This window comes from Amblyomma americanum, chromosome 2 (assembly GCF_052857255.1).
Source record: "Amblyomma americanum isolate KBUSLIRL-KWMA chromosome 2, ASM5285725v1, whole genome shotgun sequence".
Lineage (NCBI taxonomy): Eukaryota > Metazoa > Arthropoda > Arachnida > Ixodida > Ixodidae > Amblyomma > Amblyomma americanum.
In genome coordinates, this window is record NC_135498.1 from 76092429 (window position 1) to 76106535 (window position 14107).

The following is a 14107-nucleotide window of genomic DNA, read 5'->3' on the forward strand; positions in this document are numbered from 1 at the left end:
CATATTTCTTGATATAGTAGGCTTCCAGGCTAACACGCGCAGTCTTGTCGGCACTCTTGCCTAGAATCCTAGTCTCAGCCAAACGAGCCACACATTTTATACTACAGTATAAAATAAAGGCATCAAGATAAGAGGTTAGCTGACTGTCACGCCCCTTGTGGCATTCAGATGAGCTGCCCCGATTGCAGAAAGAATTACACAGTGAAGAAGTAGACAGGACGAGCGCTCGTCCTGTCTACTTCTTCCCTGTGTATCGTCCTTTGCGTGGTTTCGTTCTTAGTTCATGGATTACCAACTAGCCCCCCATCGTACACTCCTTCAATTACACAGCGTTATCGAACGCACGTATATCAGGCGGAGGAGACAGGTTGGCTCGTGCGATTCTATTGCTTTCACTTGCAACCAGGGAAGAGGTCGCGGCAGCTTGTTTTAATAACTTTCACTTGCAATCAGAGAAGAGTTCGTGGCAGCTTGTTTTCGGCTGCGCACAATAAAAGTTACTAAAAAATAGCAGCAATGTACCACCCTTCATGTTCAGGAACTTCGCACCTTAAGTGACGGCCGGAAGCTGAACCGATGTACTACCATAGTCAAAAGTATCTGAACCCCCCCCCCCCTCCACTCTAACTTCTGAACTGTGCAATTACACCTCGCATCGTGGCGGCAATACAAGGAGAATGTTGGCTGCAATCCTCAAAAGCCACAACTGCAGCATGTTTCACTTTTATTGTGTTTAGGCGTCCACGTGGTAGTAAATTTACGAGTAAAGTTTCCGTTAAAGGAGTACAAGTCAAGCTAAGGGGCCAATGAGTCTAGCCCCCTTCGCTTGTAGGAAGATCAGAAGCTGTGTGGAGGGCTCAGAACTGCCGACGTGAAGCACGATACCGTTGTGTAATTGACAGCGATGTAGCATGCGCAACGTCAGAGGACAGAGTAGCAACGGCATGTCATAATCGGAGCTCTATGGTAAGAGGTGAAAGCCTCATTTCATACCGCTTCACTGTGTCCGCTCTGCTGCACTTGCCATTGTTACACAGTTGTTGTGTAGCTGTCGGAAGCGCATACGACGTCCGCTTCTAACTGATAACACAAGGCCCAAGGCAAGTTCTTTGCCCTCAGAACAATAGCACAGCGTGAGAGTAAACATGCCGACGGCGCGACAAGCTGCAGGGAACACGCAGCCGCACTTGTGACATGACTGCGTACGACGGCATTGAACAGAGGGAGTGCCGTAGGACGGCTCTTTAACGCTAAGAGTGCCGTCGGGTGGCGCTCTGGAAGAAGCCTTTCACGTAAGGTGGTAGAGTTCCTTCGGCGAAGCGCAGGCTGCAGCCATAATGTGTTCAGCGAATACGGCCAAGCGTTATATCACGCGCATACGGACTATCATCTGCAATGCTGTGATAGCTGATTGGCATAATTATTTGGCCAGAGTCTATGTTCGCTGGTCCAACTACAATATACCGTCAATTGATTGATTGGTTGATTGATTGGCTGATTGATTGATTGATTGATTGATTGATTGATTGATTGATTGATTGATTGATTGATTGATTGATTGATTGATTGATTGATTGATTGATTGATCGACAGATCGGTCGATTTATTGATTGACCGAGCTTGGATGTGCAGGACCATTTGCTACAGCCCTATGGGAGCACCATGGTTCCCCATGGCAGTGGGAAGAGAATTGGAAGGTCTAGGACCGGCATATTTGCGAAGATTACTGACGAAAACAGTGCAGCTGAAGCCAGATAACAAAGGCACACAAAATAAAGGGCGGACGCTCTGCCGACGCAGCAAATGTCAACAACACCGGAACAGGTGAGTGCCAAGCAGAAAACTGACACAGTGAACAAAAAAAAATACTCCATTTACCAAAGTTACCAAACAATCGAAATATTCTTTTCTAGAATTTCATTCCGTACGAAGGAGCGCCGTCGAGGAAAACGTGAACGCTTAGGCTAACGCGATCACACAACGTCACAATGTGATACACCAAGTGTGAGCAAGTGCTGAAGTTCTCTCAGTCGCTAGCGCCCAAGAAGCTGCTTCTCCGCTCGCCGAGCACACTGGGTTGCCTGCCGCCTCGTCTTCCACCTATCGCTTGGGCCGGAAGATCAGACAAGTCAGCGCGCTTGATAATTGGTTTTGGGGGAAAGGAAATGGCGCAGTATCTGTCTCATATATCGTTGGACACCTGAACCGCGCCGTAAGGGAAGGGATAAAGGAGGGAGTTAAAAAAGAAAGGAAGAATAGGTGCCGTAGTGGAGGGCTCCGGAATAATTTCGACCACCTGGGGATCTTTAACGTGCACTGACATCGCACAGCACACGCGCGCCTTAGCGTTTTTCCTCCATAAAAACGCAGCCGCCGTGGTCGGGTTCGAACCCGGGAACTCCGGATCAGTAGTCGAGCGCCCTAACCACTGAGCCACCGCGGCGGGGCTCCGCGCGCTTGAAGACGAAGGAAAACTGAGCAAGTGCGTGGCAGTGGCCCTTTTGTGGGTCGTCGGCTCCACCTTGTCGTTCGTGCTGAAAATTCCCAGGAGCACCAGCGCTGGAGGCCTTGCGCAGCTGCTCCCTCACGCGCAGAACCAACACCCCTCCCCGCGTGCTGCTGCCAATAGTGGCTGATGATAAGCGGTGGCGGCCGGATAACGCTATCACGTTCTACATTTAAAGGCTAAGCTTGAGTATCCTCCAAGTTTTTTGTGCTGCGCTTTACGGGTGGCATGACTTGAGGGCATCTGATCTGATACGAATATCAGTACCACTGTAATTAATATTAGTAGTCGCAATATAAGCGCCAGTGTTGATTATAGGGAGTATTCACGGACGTCACAGCGGCCGCCATTTTGTTGTCCGTGAAGCACTGCGAAAGGCTGCGCGCCTGTCTGATGAGATCATCGCTTTCTGCTTCGACCAGCACTACTGTAGCCGCACCCTGGACCACAAAATGGCGCCCGTGACGTACGTTATCATCATCATCAGACTGAATAAGCCCACTGCAGGACAAAAACCTCTCCAATATCTTTCCAATGAACCCTGTCGTGTGCCAGCTGCGCCCACCGTATGCCCGCAAAGTTCTTAATCTCGTCAGCCAGCCTGATTTTTCGCCTCCCGCTGCTACACTTGCCTTCTCTTGGAATTCACTCCGTTACCCTTAAGGACCATCCGTTATCTTGCCTTCACATTACGTGCCCTGCCCAAGCCCATTTCTTCCACTTGACTTCCACTAGGGTGTCATTAACCTACGTTTGTTCCTTCACCTATTCTGCCCACCTCCGGGCTCTTAAAGTTACATATATCATTATTATTTCCATAGATCGCTGCGTTGTCCTTAACCTGAACCCTTTTCGTTAGCCTCTATGTTTCTGCATCAAAGGTGAGTACCGGTAAGATACGTCTGTTACATACTTTTCTCTTGAGGAATATTGGTAATCTGCCTTTCATTATCTGAGAGAACCTGCCAAATGCGCTCCACCCCATTCTTATCCTTCTAGTTATTTAACTCTCGTGATCCGGATGTGCGGTCACTACCTGCCCTAAGTAGACGCATTCCCTTACCCCTTCCAACGCCTCGCTACCAATTGTAAACTGCTGTTCCCTCCCGAGACTGTTGAAAATTACTTTGGATTTCTGCATATTCATTTTCGACACAAGGTTCTAACACCCTATAATATTGAAATTTTATTGTTTACTTTATAGAGTACAATGGTAGCTTTGCAGTCGTTATATGACGCCACCTGAATAGCCCAAATAGGGATTTATGACAGCCGCCTAAGTAGCAAAAGCGGTAGTAGAGATAGGTGTAGTAAATGTAGAGGTATTACTTGGAACTAGGTCAGCAATTACGTCTAACAGATCTTTCAATACTATCAATCAGGCCAGTTGGTGGTGAGCAGTTCGAAAATCTAAAAGCAACTCGAAAAACGAAAAGAAAAACAACGAAGGACGACTCATAGATGAACATCCATCTTTGTATATATCGAGAGATTCTACTGCGCCTTGCTTATTTACAACACTAAGTCTGATTCGAATTACGGTCTTGTTCGCTGTAACGCGCGGGCATTGCCATTTCACAAGTGACGAGACATTCCAGAAGCACAACTCACGATATTCGGCCTTCTTGCTGCCATCTCTCCCTTGTGATCTCGCGGATGGCCATGCGATACTTCGGGCTGTGGCCCACGTCCCTGCAAACGCACATTTCCTTACAGTGCATCGACATGCGAAAGTTTTTCAAGTAGCAAGCAAGTGGCAGGAGCAATGAACGACAGTAAAAGTGTGGCTAAAAATTCTGCTCGGAAGATGGCGAAACTTAGCGAAAATATTTTTTAGAGAGGCACATTCTTCTCGGTGCGCCGCTAGGGCATATGCCCCGCACCGGAAAGCTAAAGGAACGGTTTTGTTGAGTTAGCTGGAGTGAATCAGTTCCTGGAAAGAAAGCAGAGTCTTTTTCGATTGCTGCTGTAATCAAGACACAAGCACGCATGGTGATGTCCACATGTGTACAAATAAGTGTGAGTGACCCCTTATGAGCCCTGGCAAGCCAGCTGTTTCCAAGCTGTAGCGCTTCAAAAGACAAGGGACGGTGAGCGAGAAGCACCCTCCCTAGTCTTTTGACGCGCTACAGCTTGGAAACGTGAACCAACAATCCCATGTTTCGGCGCTATCTGTTTCCCTCAACTTACAGGTCCTTGAGGTAGAAGTGGTAGATGAAGACCAAGAAGAGCAGGATCGAGATCAGGGAGACGGGGATCATGCACGACACGAAGACGACCACGTTCAACGGGCTGGCTTTCTTCTGCCTACAGGCGAGCAGAAGACAACAAGAAACTCGCATGAGAATCTCTCCGAGTGTCTTTGTGCGCTTGTACGCTTCTGTGTGGAGAAGGAGGCGGTTTGTGTCTTTTCCGCCATCCTCGCTTTTACGCGCAGTTTATCTGAATTGCCAGACATCTGCATCCTGCGCTGCTACGCTACACGTCCTGCAGACGGGTGGCTTCATTAGCGGCACTGGTGCCTGACCGACATTGCTTCTCTCAATGTCGCTCAATCCAGGTCACGAGTTTGTCGTATTGCACCACAATGCATCTTCGTCTTCGGGTTACATTTAGGCCTTTCAACGTCACCTATATGCACCTGATTTCAGAGTTTCTTTCAAATCGCACATTTTTTTTCTGTCTTTGTTCCAACATCTTAAGAGGTCACGCCATTCGCCTCGCTGACAAGTGCTCCAGGAACACCGAGGGGATTTGCACCAGAGGTCTGAGGCATGTATGGAAAAGTGGTCCTCATGAACAGGTTTCCTCGTTGACATGAAAGTTTTTAACTATAACCGGCACTGTTCCCGCAGCGATGGACGCATCATGACCGTGCTCGACTGTCTTCTTGGCTGCTTCAAGAAGAGAGGGACTCTTTCGCGACCTAGAGTACCGTTGTCGAGGAAGAGCGTTGCGAATTACAGCCCGCCTCGAAGCATATATGGCCTTTGTTGTTCATTGAACGAGTCGTGAACGATCGGCAAAAAGTTCCTGCATCTTCATAGCAGCTATTCTTTGCCTGTACGTCTTCTTAGTGGGGATGCATGGAGGGGGGAGGTGGGATGTAGACCTGAAATATATAGTTTATCAAATAGACGCAATGTATCGCAACTTGTTCACTTCAAAAAGAGTCTCGAATAACTTTTCGGCAGGATTGTACGCAGTCTGTAAGGATGGCAAGGCATTGACGTCAATGAATAAGCAAGAAAAGTCGCATGACCTTAGGAGAGCTCTTCCATAAGAAGTCGTCACTATACCGCTGCGACTTCGGGCCACGCTGCGGCGTGCACTAGTCTAAACTGAACGCCAAGCAAAAAAAAATGGAGTGTCATCGAAGAGTAACGCTAAAAAGGAACATGTGTCGCCATCTGTGAGGCTGCACTGACGTACGAGGCATGGTAGGCGTCGATGACAACCCTGGCCTGGCTCTTGAGACCGCACTCGCCGGCCACGATGGAGGTGTAGGCCACGCCGACTATAAGCACCTTCTGGATCCGCTTGTACATGCTACACGTGAGGAGTACGTTGGGAGGAAATATCAGCAACGATTCGGTAAGGGCAAATGAATTACTCTTCCCTCAACACGCGATGCAGACGTAATGCGGTAAGACTGAAAGAACTATGCTTCACGTGGCTAGCTCCAAGGTGATCCGTAGCAACACCGAGCAAGCGGTTTTAACTGGAAACGAAGGGCCCTGTGAACCTATCTTTGTAGACGTACTGCACGTTACGCCTCGAAGGTGATGGACCAGAAAAGGTCGGTTCTTTTGAATCGTGGGGCATAGGATAATTGCTTACGTTTCACAGGGTTCAGTTCTTGTCTCGGTCACTGTAATATCTGAAAATACGTGCAAATTATAAGCAAAGTGCAAAATAAACACGAAAACAATATTACCTCAAAGCCTCACACCTCGCGCCTTCGGTGTTATGCATATTTTTATGTGCGGCGCCGTAAGTAGCTGCCGAAACAGGTCATTACACATTCTGGAAAGCGCGTGTAAGCATGCATCTGAAAAGGGGAGGAGTAAAAACATAAACAAGTGTTGTGCCAATGAGCCGCGATGAATATTTTTTTTTTTTAGCTAGCTCCTTTCGCAGGCGCTGGTGTCTCCTCGGTCGGAAGCGAGCTACACGGGGTTTGTATGGCTTAACAGCGAGAAATTCCCCCGCTGCTTCACTCTTTCATGAAGAAACAAAAAAAGATGGCCGCAATGTATTTCGTTTCAAACTGAGCTCAGCAGTTTTCAGCAAGTTCTTGTATATCTGCGTTTTCAAGACACATGGCCAGGAATCGGGGCAAGACATTGTTCTGTGCTGTTTTTATACACCCAAGTCCGGACTATGTTTCTTGAGAAGCGCGAACATCGAATAGCCTGCAGTGTTTTGTGTTTCTCCACCTTTCCCGTCCGTAAACTCTCGGCTGCCAAGTCTTTTGGATTATGAAACACCATGCCGAAATAGAAGTTTTCCTGTATTGACTGTTTCGTTGAACATGCGTCCGGGTACGTATGTACCCGGCCACAAACCTGCCTTTGGCGTCGTACTTGCATGCAGACCTGACAGCCTCCCTTACCTTGTCTTGCATGCGGCAAAGGTTGGTTAAACTGTTCGCGGGTGCTTTTAGGACGACCGCCTCCATCTGGAGAGTCCGATCCGGTGGAACGAGCCGACCCCCAGTGTTCAAGAAATGGCCGCTCCACATCGCTACCGTACGACCTGCAGGAACCAAACCGACGTCCATGAGGGTCGTTTACGTGGCGGCTCGTCAGTGTGAGAATCCGCTAGCCCACCTAGTCAGCTGGCAGTACTAATCAGAGTTATGTGCTGCTGAGCTTGGCCAGTGGCGCTTGTAAAAAAAAAAACACCGAGGGCAACTGAACCTTGGCCTGCATTGATAGATTACTGAGTTCCCATGACAAGAAAGGTAGTTTCACTAAAAACCAAGCTAGTGAAATGCAGGTACCGCCTCCACCATCCGTTTCCATAAGCGAACTGCGATGACGTCAAGATACCTTTTTAACGCAGATCTCTGAGGCTATAGATTATATCGCCATTCACTCCATAATGGTTTTAATGCAACAGCATTAGGAGGGTCATAACGGCGAAAACTGTCTGGCATCCGGCGCCTGGGCAAGGCCTCCCCCTGCATAATGTGACACGTGGCAGGTGGCGTTTAGAGGCCGTCCCGCCCTCCACCCGCCACTCACCATAACACCGCTTATAAAGAAGCACTGGCTCTAATGACACATTGGTGATAGCAGCTGGTAAGTACACTTCAGGGACAGGTGATAGTGATTGGGTTCTAGTGATGACAGTGGCTTAGTAAATTTATATCTATCGGTATAGTCGTAGAGATACAGCTTATGCTTCAGGCTGCAGAACGATAGCAGGAAGTACGGGAACGTAGAAGAGAGTACTGTCGCATATCCTAGGCATAAACCCAACTGATTACCCCTCATTTTTTTATCGTTACGTCACGTGTTCGAATCGAGTGGCGGGAAAATTTTGGGGAGGGCGATCACCGTGAGTGGGCTGCGAATGAAGGTAATGGTCTTTGAGTAAAAGAAATGGCGCAGTAACTATCTCGCCCACGGGAAGGTGCGAGTGAAATAAATAGTATAAGAGGTGCCGTGATGGAGGGCTCCGGAGTAATTTCGACCAACTAGGGATCTTTAAAAGGGCAGCGAAAGAGGCTCTAATAAAGTTGCGGTATGCCTGGGATGTTAAAGGACGCCGCTTCACGAATACTCTCCAGGAAAAATTTTTTTAAAGTGCTTTGTAGAAGTTTATTTATCGGTAGTCAAAATTTGAATTTCAGCGTCTTCGCGCATTTCCCTCTCATCTCGTCACTTCTTGCACACTGAAAGGCAGGCGCTCCTTTGCCGGCCCCGCCACCGGGAGCGGAGATTCCTGGTCCGCCGAAGCTACGCCGCTTATTAGCCGCAGCCACGGTAGCTGCCTGACGACTGAAAGATTCTAACCAATAGCCATCTCTCAACTTGTATACGCAGGAGCGGTGCGACGGAGGAGGGTACGAGCACGAAAAAGTTACCGGGAAGGGCTCGCCATCTTTCGCGTGTGATTGTGTGTTCTCTGCTGCGTGTAGAAGAGTATTATTTCGCTCAAGTGTGCAGGACAACACAATGCAGTGATTGAACGAGTTGATATGCTCTCCTCGTAAGGTGCTTCAGAGCCCTTTTAACGTCTATTGACATCGCACAGTACACGGGCCCCGGTTATTTTGCCTAGATCGAAATGCGACCTCCGCGTCCCGAATCGAACGCGCATCTTTCAGGTCAGCAGCCGATCACCGTAACCACTTTGCCACCGCAAGCGAAAAATTGGGTGGACTAGGGGGGCCCAGGTGGCCACCTTCCGGAAAAGCAACCAAGGTTGGCCACCCTGATCCCGTGACCTCGTGGCGTCATGACAATTTGTTCACCGGATAGTGAGCGAACTGACTACCGTGGCAGCCGGCAGTTAATGAATGATCGCGAGCGGTAGCTCGGAAAGAGCAACTTGGGTCGCACAAGCCCCACAGGTGGCAGCACCTGTCATCACAGGGCAGTGGCGCATCCCTTAACTGCTGCACCAGTGCGCAAGGAGTATTTTATGAGGACTCCCAGGGATATGAATTTAAAGTTGAGAACGGCGAATTCTGAGTATATGAGCATTAATGCTATCGCGTCACACACTTAAGACAGAGCTTAGTGTCCCCTCCAATTTTATTTCCTGTTTATTTATATTTAATCTTTTCTCTTCCTTTCCAACGACACGCCTACCCAATAACATACAGTCGTACGTCAAAGCATATACTAGGCGCACCTTTGTTAGACAGTAAATAGCCCGGTTTTGTGACCTATGAGTTACGTGCTCACCTCGCAATGTGAATGTCCTGGGCTCAGTTCCTCTCACCTTCGGGAGCATTTTTTTTTCTTTGATAGCACGATGACGTCACCTGGGATTTTCGGGACCACTGCTGCTGGTCAACGACAGCGCCGGCTTTCGGCGCCGATGAACTATATAGCTATAGTGATTTCGCATTATGACACAGCAGAAATGAAACGAATGGGGCTCACCTCGAAACTTCCAGCCTAGGCAGCACAGCAGACGAGGGCGGCGCCGGCAGCCAGCTGTCCGCAGTACTTGCCGAGGTCTTGCTTCTAGCCGAGGACGCGCCCGTCGGCACTGACGGTGAGCCTGGAGAAGACCTCTTGGACTCCGGTCTGGTGCTGGTAGGCAGCAGAGAAACGTTATTACGACATTATTACTTGATTTCGGTCAAGCGTTAACAAAATGCGTTAATGTCCTCCTTGTCTGGCGTTTCGGAGACGTTACAAGCAATAAAGTAATCTTTCCTAACCTTCATTAAACATTTTAAAAAACGTATTTGCAGCTCTCGCTATACTTGTAAAGTATTCCTGCAGGACATGGACCGCCAACTGATAACACAGTTCCGTTCAGCACTTTCAAAGCAGCAGAGGGTAACGAGAGCGATGGCAGGGCATAATGATCCAGCACAACTAATGCATGCAACTCATGCACTCGCCTTCGAACTGATTCCACACAGTCATTCTTATTACAACCAGGCATGAAGAGTGGCCAACAAGTGTCAGGGATTAGTGGGTAATAAGCAACGGTTTTAATGAAATTCTGGGTGGATACATGCAATCTGTGTCAGGCACAATCAAAGAGCTGCAAAATTCTCCTAGTTGAAGAACATCATTACTGTACAAAGAGTGTAAACACCTACAGGACACACGATTGAAATAAGCCTCCATGTAATATCCTTTCACAGGTATGATCTGAACATTATATCAACATTTCGAGCACAACTTTACCTTTACGTTTTAGGCCCTAAACCAATGCTTCGGATGTAACATAAACTTTGTGTGTTAAGCGCTATCGTTTCAATACCCACCATGCAACGCTAATGAAACTGGGACAGCATGTGTGCAACATTGCTGTAATGTTCATCATCATCATCATCATCATCGTCATTTATTTTCCCTTAAGGACCCCTAGGTGGGGCATTACATAAGGGGGGAGCAAAAATACGAAATCACAAACAATAGGAACATTTGAAATATAACAGTGAAGAAGGCAAAACAATTGTTAAAAGAGCATTGAAAAATGAAAAAGGGAACAATCACAGGTACACTGTGGCCATCACGCTATATATACAGGAAGAAAACGGGAAAACTGATTAGCAGACAAGGGTTCAAAAATGTAACATGTGCAGAGGTGGTACTGAAAATTGTCGGGCATTACACTGTAAGTGCGCTAACGAAAAAGATGTGTTAAAAGCAGGGTTTTGAATTTATTTGCATCGCGCTCAGTTACAACGGCATCAGGCAGCTCATTCCACAGTTCAATGGCGGATGGCAGGAAGGATTTTTGGAAGGCATTGGTGGAACCATGTAAGCGCTGTAGGCTCAGGCTGTTAAAAAGACGACGAGATGTTCTATTGGGAGGGAGTAGAAATGTGCAGTGCAATTGAGGAAAACTGTAGTATAACTTGTGGAAAAGGCAGAGTTGGGAAATTTTACGGCGAAAAGACAGTGGCGGTATGTCAAGCGATGATTTTATGCCAGAAACACTGGTTCTGCGATCGTAACATGAAGTAATAAATCGGGCTGAACGAATTTGTACTGATTCTAATGCTTCAATTAGGTATGACTGGTGCGGGTTCCAAATGGGTGAGGCATATTCTAGTTTAGTACGAATGAATGTTTCATAAGCGAGTTTGCGGATGAATGGAGGGGACACGGCTAGGTACCTTCTCAGTCTGTTGAGCGATTTTGAACTTTCAGCTACTATGTTTAAAATATGCTCGGACCATGAAAGTTTGCTAGTGATTGTTATTCCTAGGTACCGGTAGGACTCGACTTGTGTTAGGGGGATTGACCTTAAAGAATACTGGTAATTTAAGCTATTGCGTTTACGTGATACTGTCATGTACTTGCATTTTGAAACGTTTAACGTCATCAGCCACCGGGTGCACCAGTTGGTTATTTCGTTGAGGTCATTTTGGAGGAGGACTTGATCGTTGTTAGATGATATGCGTCGATACAGAATGCAGTCGTCTGCGAACAGGCGAATTGACGATGATATGTTGCAAGGAAGGTCGTTAATAAATACCAAAAAAAGAAGAGGGCCGAGCACAGAGCCCTGAGGAACACCCGAAATGACGTTTGTAGCTGAAGAATGGTGGTTGTCTATTACAGTGCGTTGCGAACGGTTAGAGAGGAAACAGTGGATCCACGATAAAACCAGCGGGTCAAGATGAAGGCTCGAAAGTTTGGCCATGAGGCGACGATGGGGTACGCAGTCAAATGCTTTAGAAAAGTCCAGATAAATTACGTCAGTTTGAAAGCCGGAGTCGAGATTAAGGTGAAGGTCTGTTGTGAATTCGAATAGCTGTGTTTCGCATGAAAGGCCTCGACGGAAACCGTGCTGACTCGGAAAAAAAAAAGAATTGGCGTCAAGGTGGGATGCAATGGCTGAATACAGTACATGTTCTAGCAGTTTGCAAGAGATGCACGTCAAAGAAATGGGGCGGTAATTCGAAGTGTCAGAACGGCTGCCAGATTTGTGTACAGGGGTTACGGTGCTATTTTTCCAGTCACTTGGAATTGATGTTGTGGCGATAGACTGATTGAAAATTATCTGTAAAATCAAACTGGAAACCAGTTTGGTACCTTTTAGAATTTTAGGCGATATGTTGTCAGGGCCTGGACTGCTACAGATCTTAAGGTTATCTATTAGTTTCGCTATGCCTTCAGATGTGGTTGTGACCGGCTGCATTTCGGAGTAGTTAAAACACGGTTGGAAGGGAACGTCGGAAGTGGGTTCATGAGTGAACACAGAAGCGAAATACGAATTCATGACTTCAGCGCACTGGTCAACTGGTACATGCGAGCCATCAGAATGGGTCAATGACATGTGTGGCGGGCAGCGTTTCGGGGTTAATATGCTCCAAAATTTTTGCCGTTTGTCGCGTAGAATAGTTACCTACCTGGGACCCTGGCTGCCCTGCGGCGAGGATGTGCCCACGAGTGACTTGGAGCTCGTCTCCGGCGGGAGTTGCATCGCGGCGACCGCCACTGGGGAGGAGCGCACGTCGCGAGAAGACTTATTGGATGGTCGTTCGACACTGCTCCTGCCAAGGCTGCCGTGCGGCGTGTACGAAGTCACCGGTGACTTCGAGGATGACTGCGGCTCTGCCGACTGGCGGACACCAGCCATCCGCAATGCCTTGGAAAGAGGGGAGGTGCTTTCGGATGCCGGCGCGTTGCCACTTCCTGCACGGATGCCTTGTGACGTCGATGAGCTGGCGACCGTTCTTAAGCTCGAATGTGGCTGGTACTGACGACGAGTTCTCGCGGGACTAGTTCTCATGGGAGACGCGGAGCGAGAGGAACGAACTCTGGATGGCTGTCTGCTACGGTTGACCTGCGACGAAGGTGAGCACAACAGTGATGACTTGACACTTTCTTGCGCATGGGCGGACTGCGGAGGAGTGGCCGCCCTTTGAGATCTCAGGCCAGAGGTCCACCCTCTGGACGCTGGTTCTAGGTTGTCTAAGGCCTGACTGCGCTCCGGTGTGGAAGAACTCTGTGGGGACTTGGGGTGTGACAGCAGTTGGCTGGATGACGGTACTGGAGGCTCGTCGCTGCCTGGCGACGTGGCTGCGTTCGGACTGTCTCCGCACCGTGGCGCACGGGAACGTCTGCGGGCAGCCAGCGCCTCTAGAGGATACCGTGCTAATTGTAGTGCCCGGGATGGCGGAGAGGATTTTGAAATACTGAGCTGTAAATAAAGGTTATGAAAAAAATAAGTAATATTAAACGACCGAAAAAAAGTCTGCATCCCGTCGCGCCTATCTGTTGTTGCGACAAGCACTCGTTCCGGACAGGAAAATGCGTGTGCTGTAGATACCGTATGGCTTCACTGAGTAGAAAAGTTGTGTGGTATGTACTGCGCGTCGTTTCCACAGGCTCCGAATTATGACAAATTTTCGAAAAGAAGCAAAATAAAATGTGGGATGGCGCTGTATTTGGGAACGTTATTCTGGCGACCATTAAAACTGCATTTATTGTTTGTGAGCGTGAATACGTCCTCAGTTGTTGCTGTCCGAGCCAGCTCTACCCTGTTTCATAAACAGTCGGCTCATTCTATTTACACTAACAGGAAGGCGCTACGTGCGCATCACGCTTAAGTCTATAGGTCTATTGGGGCTATATTCATCCAAGTGCGCGGACATAGTTGCCTATGATCGGCAGCAGATTTTTCTTGGCAGTGAAAAGAAAGGTAGAGGGGCTGAGACTCTGTAACTGTGTCACTCCGCCAACAGTTCGGCCGCTGGACGGCCGTCTCGAACACTGTGCTTGATGCCCGGTTTTTCGGTTTTTCACTCAGTCGTTGGAACAACTTGCGCCCTCTAACGTTTATAATGTTCCTTTATGTTAGAAACATGCCTTAAATAACCAATGTAACCAATAAACTATGATTTAATAGAAAACTAATAACTCAAACCAGAGACTATATTCGCTGCTT